This window comes from Odocoileus virginianus, chromosome 22, assembly GCF_023699985.2.
Source record: "Odocoileus virginianus isolate 20LAN1187 ecotype Illinois chromosome 22, Ovbor_1.2, whole genome shotgun sequence".
NCBI lineage: Eukaryota > Metazoa > Chordata > Mammalia > Artiodactyla > Cervidae > Odocoileus > Odocoileus virginianus.
In genome coordinates this window covers 26,796,074-26,805,248 of record NC_069695.1, presented here as the reverse complement: position 1 = coordinate 26,805,248, position 9,175 = coordinate 26,796,074, and the positions used below count along the sequence as shown (strand labels likewise).

The window sequence follows — 9,175 nt, the reverse complement described above, 5'->3', positions numbered from 1 at the left end:
AGGAAGTAAAGCCAAATTTTAGCTGAAGATATCTCTGCAATATTGGGATTTGGGTAATAGCTTATTTTCCTCTATGTGGTTACTGTATGTTTCCATATTTCATTATTTTTAAATCATAAGTCTTTTAAAAAATTGTTGGAGAAAAAAGAAATGTTACTGGGGGCCCGAGTGGGCAGATGAGCTAAGAAACCCCATAGTATCTGTCTGCCTTTGTGAACTTCTTCCTGGCTGTTTTTGGGGTACACTTCACTTGGAGAATGCTCGCCTCTGTACCGCAGCTCTGGGTCACTGCTTCAGACTTCCAATGTTCTTACTAGTTTTTAACCAGTAATGAGAAGGCTATTCCAGATAAACTTATGTAGGCCAACAGGAGAAGGGGGAGAGCCACACATGGTGAGAAGGCTTTTGATTAACCCTCACAATCCAGACTACCAGAAAGTTTCCCACGTGAGCAGAGGGAAGGGCTGAGTGGAAGCCGCAGCAGCTCTTGGTAGAGATCTTTATGTGGTTGGCACTTTATAATTCCTAAGGTCAGTCCATGTCTGAGGGTGTGATTCACTCTCTTATGTTTCCCACCTCCCATAATCTCATCGAAGTTCATCCATCCAAGACAACGCCTCAGTCATCCTTGACTTCTCTTTTCCCCCCACCTCCAACTTTGAATCACTCACTGAGCCTGTATTTTCAGTTCCAAGCCTGTCTCTGAAGTGATTTTCAAGTCTGTCCCATTCTCTGAATCACCCTGCATCTGCCCACTTTCAGGCCTTCCTCACTGCTGCCCTGGACAAACGGGAAACCTCCTAAGTGTCTGGTTGGCCTCCAGGACAGAATTACTGCTTCCAATTCTGTCAAGGAAGAGGTCCCCCTTTCCCACAAGGCCAATGCCAACCCCCCTTGCAGGGCGTACAAACCTTTCATAAACAGACCCTAAACTTTAGTCAGTTTCTGCTTTGAAGATGACCAACTTGTCCATGTTTGCCAGAAATTTTCCAGATTTTTAACACCCAGAAAACCCTTCATTCCTGGGAAAACCAGGATGTTGGGCACCCTATCCTAACCCTTGTCACCCACCCCCAACTCAGCTGGCACATTAACAAAAACTTTACATTTAACAAAACAAGGTATGACTGTGCCTTATTAATTTTTATCTGCCCCAAGCCTTCACAGGATCTTGCATGTCATAGGCAATAAGTAATCTGTCACTCTCCAACAATTCATGATGTCAATAAGGCTAGTATTTTCTTTAAGATTTTTGACCTCCTCTCTGTTGTCTTGAGAATGAAAGTTTTGAAAATATATTTTATTGTGACACTCTTTCCTTTAGTAAATGACACTGGCTTAAAATGGTGGGCTAGCTGTTTCTTCTACCACTTGTCAACAGAGAAACCAACAGCAATATTCATTTATCAGAAATTACTGTAAATAATGAATTTTATCACAGGAAAGAAAGAAGACACAGCTCCTATATTCTACTAACCCCAGGTTCTTATGGAACCTGTCTACTTTAGAATGTTTATCATTCCCTGATAGATGGTCTTGTGATTACCTCACTTTCTGAAGAAAGATCAGATTGGTGAGAGTCTTAAACTTTGGAAGCATGCTTTACAAACTCTGTGACTATTAGTTAAGGACCATATTATCATTAAAAGTAGTAGGCTTAATGAAAAACTCATCAAGCACAACAGGAAATGCAATATTTTTTCCATTTTAATAAATATTATTTTATGAACTAGGTATTTATATATAGTCACACTGAAATTCACCACTGAGGGAAATGGCTACCTACTCCAGTATTGTTACCTGGGAAATACCATGGACAGAGGAACCTGGCAGGCTACAGTCCGTGGGGTGGTAAAAGAGTCAGACAAGACCTAGTAAGTAAACAACCACCACCACCACTGAAATGCCTCATTACTAACATAGATTCCATTAGTCTGTGTGCTTATGTCACTAATGTTCATGGCAGAGATCACTGGAAATGATATGTATTTGAGAAAAGTAGAGAACGCTCCAAAACTAAGCAGTGGATCCCTGTTTCTGCCTGTGGTTCAGTCAAGTCTGCCAGGCGTGTTTGGGAACCTGTACTTAGTTCTGCCTGAGAGGCCCTTTCCCTCAGAGCTGTGCTGAGCTTAGTCGCCTAGTCATGTCTGACTCTTTGTGACCCCATGGACTCCTCTGTCCATGGAGATTCTGCAAGCAGGAATACTGGCGTGGGTTGCCATGCTTTCCTCCAAGGGATCTTCCCAACCCGGGGATCAAACCCAGGTCTGCTGCATTGCAGGCGAATTCTTTACCAGCTGAGCTACCAGGGAAGCCCCTTTCCCTGTGTGGAGCATTCTAAAACTCAAATTGGTTCTGCCACTTGCCCAGCTGTGAGTTTCTTTCATGCGTTCTCTAAATGCACTAGGAATTCCTTGGGACCTCATCCCATCACTGTTCTTTTGAATGACTGGGTGTTCACACACATCCCCTGGTAAGAGGTTCGGACGTTTGTAGTTGCATCTATTGCAAAGTTTTTTAAATCCTCTCTTACACTGACTAGAGACTACTTTTTAAAAATTGAAGTATAGTTCATTTACAATGTTGTGTTAGTTTCAGGTGTAGAGCAGTGATTCAATTATATACTCTTACTCAGATTCCTTCCCATCATCGGTTATTACAAGACAGTGACTGTAGTTCCCTGTGCTATGCAGTAGGCCCCTGTCATTTATTTTGTGTACAGTGGTGTGTGTGTGTTAATCCCCAACTCCTAATTTATCTCCCCCGCCCACCATCTATCCCCTTTGGTCATCACAGGTTTGTTTTGTCTGTGAGTTTATGGCTTGAAACCTCTGCCTGATGTGGCTCCTTTCTTTACCCCTTTGTGAAACTCTCTTCAAAAGAGCAAAAGGTGAGAGGACTGGGCCAGCCTGGTTACGCTGGCAACTGTAGTGAGTATGTGTACACAACGCGCATGTGCACAGGTGGATGGAGGAGAGCTTGCTCATTAAAATACACTCCCCATGAAAAGGAGGGGGAGTGTGACTCTTCCCGTGTTCAAGTGAAAATCATGTACCCTGCAAAAGAAGAAGCTTGTAGCTGAATCTATTGCCAAGTTTCTTAGGTCCTCCACACACTGACTAGACTGCCTTTTTTTAAAAGGACACTTTCTGGGATGGATCTTGCTCTCACAGCATCTTTTCACTTGCAATTCACACCTTTTCATCTTTTACCCTCTTAGGAAAGGTAGTAGACAATTTTTTTTTAATTTAAATACATATAAAAATATGTACAGATATACAAATATATGTATATGTGTATTACAATTGCAAGTAAAATGTTTGTGGGAAGAATCTGTTTTTTTTGGTTGTTGTTGCATGACTTTCTTCGATCTTGATTTGGAGCCAGATTTACCTTTTAGAATTTCTGTCTTGATCTCTTGCTTATGAACAGGGAAGAAAAATAAATATGTTTCAGAATGACCACCTGAGTCTGCAGCAAATCACAGCTTAATCTGCTTCCATTTTGGCAAAGATTCTCAAACCCAAATACTTTCTGTGCAGCCTCATATAAAATATATTCCATCCTCCTTCACACACCCACAGCAAATGTCACTAAATAATTATACGCTCAGACTCTTCTTAATCCAGCTCACCAGATAGGTACTATTAATTAAACAGATCTGGAATATGAGATAACACCTATTTGCCACCCCTCTTTTACGCTATCACTTTCTAACTTACTCTTCCTCTCACCCTTATAGATTTTTTAAATGGAATGGATTTTTTTGTTTCAGAGAGGAATGGGGCTTAATATTTTATAACTAGCCTCATATTTTAAGATATACTTTGAAAAAAGGTTTAAACACCTATATTCTTTCAAATATATATAAAACTATATTTGAACTAAAATCACTGGTTTCTGCATAATAATTTTAAGGTTGTTTCTGATACTCTTGAGTTTGAAATCAAAATTTATTTTTATCCTCCTTCTCCATAAAGTATTTACTGAGTGCCTTGTGGTATATGGTTTACGCAAAGCATTGCACAAAGCAAATTATTCAGGAATAGTCTGAGTACAAAACAGTTTGAGACATAAATGATTTCATACAACTACAGGAGTTAGCAGGTCTAGTTTATAACTGGAGATATTGTTTTATAAGGTGTTATTATCTTAGAATACATGTGTCAAGAATTCAAAGAACAAAGTTATTTTCAGTGATTACATTTATGGTGGCCAGATACTGTTTTACTTGGAAGCATGGCTTTGCAATCCACCCAGGATCTAGGCAACCATTTTATTCCCAATTGCACCCTCCACCCCCACCGTTTCAGGTAAAGTGTCAGGTTGGTGCTCTGCTGCTGGGAAAACTAATGATCAAAACTCGGGGAAAAAATTATTTAGAGGTTTTTTCTGGCAGATACCTATGGTCTGGAGGGAAGTGTTGCACAGTGAAAATGATCATGTTTACTCCTAAACTAAATGGGCATTCATCTTATTCTTATGCCTGTCGTGGTGTACCCAGAAAGTGCTGGATGGAGTGAGCATAATGGAATAACTCCCCGCCCTCTCCAGGAAAAGAAACTTCTCGTTGTAATGTTATGGTGTGCTCTACAATAGTAATGATTTTATAGCTTCATAGTATACTCTCAACAAACAGCGTTGAAAATGGATTAAATGATTTCGTTTTGCTTTGGCTATTAGTCTATCTCAGAAACAGTTTACCGTCTCATATGTAATATACCGATAGTGATTATCCCTTATTTCTAAGTAACACTCTCAGGGATTCAATGACAATGAGAACAGCAGGAAACGCCAAGGAGCATAATAGCTTCCTAAGCAGCTATGTAACTTTCCATTTCTCTGAGGGCTGAGGTAAGTCAGTGGACTGGTGGACAGAGAACTTTTGTCTTCTGAATGCTGTCTTATTTCCCCTGTAAGAACCCATGATGGAGGGGCGTCAGGACAAAAGAGCTTGAACCGGCGATACGAATTTTTTTCACATCTCGGCAGAAACTCACACACCACCGCAGTCTAGTGTGATAATGGTATTCTTTTCCTGACTATGACCCACCACAGGAAAACCATGAGGGTCACACAATGGCCAGAAATTAACTCTTGACATGCTTGCAGCTTTTCCAGCAAACACTGGGGCTTAATATTACAGAACTAGAAGAGCTGATCTCCCCTGGTGATAGCAATCTGCCTTTCAATTTTGCTGTCTCGAACAGCCAGCTGTGAGCCTTTATATAACATTTCACAGTCCCTTAATTACCACATGACAACCTCAGGGCTGCTAATCCTAATACCGTTCCAAAGTGAGGGACTTATGACATGTCAGCAGTTTAATGCAACTCTTTCTGTGGTAATCATGTTTCGTGGAAAATATAGTTCTTCCCCAAACACAGTGAACACTCACCTTACAGTGTTCAGATAAACTTTTGCTTATGCCCCACATCACTGGAGAGAAATAGCCTCTCGTGTCCTGGTATAGAGGTGTGCTGGGACTGCTAAGCTTATAACAGAGAGCCAAATGAGAAAGACTGGTAGGGGGAAAACAGTGGATAACATCAGGCCAGACAAGATTTATACTGCTCAAGCATAGCATAGCTAGTCTTTTTCCTTTTTTTGGTAGAAATTGGGCCACAAATGTAGCATTCATAGCCCCTGTGATGATGCATGGTGCTTTAGTAGCTAAGTCATGTCTGACTCTTGTGACCCCATGGACTATAGCTCACAAGACTCCTCTGTCCATGGGATTTCTCAGGCAAGAATATTGGTGTGGGTTACCTTTTCCTTCTCCAGGCGATTTTCCCGACCCAGGGATTGAATCTGTGTCTCCTGCATTGCAGGTGGTCTCCTGTATTGCAAGTTTCTTTACCGCTGAGCCACCAGGAATTCCCATAATGCATAAGCACTAACTAAATTTTGATGATCTTAACATGGCCACCAGGACAGTGTTATCACTTTAGGGCAGATGAAGGCAGGTCAAAGGATCTACAGGAAAAAGAAAGATTTGCCTTATTGACTAAATCAGAGACATCAGTTGACCAGGCCCAATCATTCAGGACTGATATTAACTTGGACTCAAATAGGCTGGATTTGTTTTCTCTGCTTCTGCTTACTTTCTGCCCAAGTTGGTATGCTACTGACTGCCAGAAAGCAATTAATCAAGTCTACATTTCAAATGTAGCAGTGTAAATTTAATACGACATTTGTTGTTTGGTGAGTTTCTTAGTATCCCCAGACATATTAATCAATCAACAAGTACTTACTGAGCCTCTATTTTGCCCTGAGTGTTTTGCTAAGTGTTCTTGGGGACATGAGACATATGAGATGAAGTTTGAGCTCTCCAAGGAAGTGCAATGAGGTGGCTTACAAGGCTTAAGTCCTAGCTTATCAACTTACTAGGCTTTGAGATAATTAAGTCACATTTTGGACCCTCACTGTTTTTAACATGAGGCTAAAAATGCCTGTTGAATGGGGTTAGAATTTCTATTTTGGGCCCCTTCTGAACTCCATACTTGTATATCTAATAGTCAACTTGCTGTGTCCACCTGGATATCTAACAGAATCACAAGCTAAATATGTCCAAGATGCTTCATCCTTGCTCTTCTACCCCTACCAATATCCCCACTACACACTTTTTCCTCTAACTTTTATCATTCTCAATACACAGCATCACAGTACTACTAGGTACTCAAAGACTTCCTTTTCTCATTAATTCATCAGCAGGTTCTATCGGTCTTGTCTTAAAAGTACATTCCTGATTCACCTACTTTTCTTTGTCTTCATTGCCTCCATCTGTGATTCAGACATCCATCATTCATCTCCTGAAACAACTCTCTGTCTGGTTTCACAGTTTTGACCCCTGAGTTCTTTAGTCCAGGCTCCACTCAGTAGTAAAAATGCTTTTTAAACCCGAATTCGGACTTTCACTTCTGGTTAAGATGTAGAAAGTCATGAATTCCCACTTTTCAATGGTGTACTTAATTTTATTTTGGTGTCCCAATTATTCTGGATTTTACTAGTGGCAGCCTCTACAAGTGAGTCCCGTGTCTTTGTGACATGTCTTCATTAATTTTACTGAGCACTTCTTTCAGTCAGTTCAGTTGCTCAGCCATGTCTGACTCTTTGCGATCCCTTGGACTGTAGCACACCAGGCCTCTCTGTCCATCACCATCTCTTGAAGTCTACCCAAACTCATGTCCATTGAGTTGGTGATGCCATCCAACCATCTCATCCTCTGTCATTGCCTTCTTCTTCTGCCTTCAATCTTTCCCAGCGTCAGGGTCTTTTCAAATGAGTCAGCTCTTCACATCAGGTGGCCAAAGTATTGGAGCTTCAACATCAGTCCTTCCAATGAATACTCAGGACTGATCTCCTTTAGGATGGACTGGTTGGATCTCCTTGCAGTCCAAGGGACTCTCAAGAGTCTTCTCCAACACCACAGTTCAAAAGCATCAATTCTTCGGCGCTCAGCTTTCTTTATAGTCCAACTCTCACATCTGTACATGACTACTGGAAAAAACCGTAGCCTTGACTAGATGGACCCTTGTTGGTAAAGTAATGTCTTTGCTTTTTAATATGCTGTCTATGTTGGTCATAACTTTCCTGCCAAGGAGTAAGCATCTCTTAATTTCATGGCCACAATCACCATCTACAGTGATTTTGGAGTCCAAAAAAACAAAGCCTGCCACTGTTTCCACTGTTTCCCCATATATTTGCCATGAAGTGATGGGACTGGATGTCATGATCTCCTTGGCAAAACAAGACTTTCCAGGCTTACCTTTTGCCTCCCTACCACAGGTCTAGAATCAGCAATTCTCTGAGGATACCTGGTTCCTTTCATTGGAGAATGGATCAGAGACCAAGTTTTGTGTGCTTAGTTCAGTTCAGTCGCTCAGTTGTGTCCAACTCTTTGCAACCCCATGGACTGTAGCACTCCAGGCTTCCCTGTCCATCACCAACTCCTGGAGCTTGCTTAAACTCATGTTCATTGAGTCAGTGATGCCATCCTTGGCCTTTTGGCTAAGATCAAGTGTAGTATCTGTTCTTATCAGTTTGTGTGCCGGGGTGCTCATTATTCTTAGGATGTCATTGCTTTGCCCTCTTGGTGGGCAGAGTTAGGAAACCTGTGTATGTATGTGTTGTTATGTAGTCGCTAAGTCATGCCCAACTCTGCAACCCCATGGACATAGTACACCAGGCTCCTCTGTCCATGGGATGCTCCAGGCAAGAATATTGGAGTGGGTTGCCATTCCCTTTTCCAGGGCATCTTCCTGACCCATGGATTGAACCCAGGTCTCCTGCATTACAGGGAGATTCTTTACCATCTGAGCCACCAGGGGAGCCCCCTATATATGTAAATATATATATATATATATATATATATGCATACTTATCTATACATGTGCACATACACATGTGTAAGCACATGTATTTTATATTTTAAAAACCATGAGTTCATATTGAGTTCAATTGAGTTCAATCCCAATTCATCCTGACATTGTTCACTTACTTCATTTCATATTTGTATGCCCTTTCTTCCAACATGCAAACTCTAGCCCCTCACAATACAGCACACTTACTTATTTGTTCAATCTATAATGCATTCAATTTTTTCTGTATTGTTTCACTCATCCCTCTTCAAATCATGAATGAACTAAAAGAAGTTTGTTTGCAGTACTCTCTCTTCATTCCACCTCATTCTCCACCCCACCCAACACTGAGGGCTTAATAATCAAATTCTGTATTCATAAATTACTTGATTGTTCTTTCTTTTTTTTAACCCTCCCTTAAGTGTGGTTATAGTATTTCTTGAAATACACTGGGGCCATTCATTCTACTTTCCTTTCCATTTTAGATTCCCCTTTTCCATCTGGATTGGGTTAATTTAATTTTTGTATTAAAAACTTGAAGATGATTGAAAGTGGAAGTGAAGTCACTCAGTCGTGTCCGACCCTTTGCGACCCTGTGGACTGTAGCTCACCAGGTTCCTCCGTCCATGGGATTCTCCAGGCAAGAATACTGGAGTGGGTTGCCATTTCCTTCTCCAGGGGATCTTCCCGACCCAGGGATTGAACCCATGCCTCCTGCATTGCAGGCAGGTGCTTTAACCTCTGAGCCACCAGGGAAGCCCAAGATGATTTAAGATGATTACAAAGTCTAAAACTGTATCAAAAGAAATAATCTA

At 41.1% G+C, this 9,175-nt stretch overlaps 1 pseudogene; it reads left to right on the top strand.

Moving 5' to 3' along the window:
• The first annotated feature begins 7,989 nt into the window (after positions 1 to 7,989).
• Positions 7,990 to 8,118, top strand: LOC139030472 (U2 spliceosomal RNA; annotated as a pseudogene).
• The last annotated feature ends 1,057 nt before the right edge of the window (positions 8,119 to 9,175 follow it).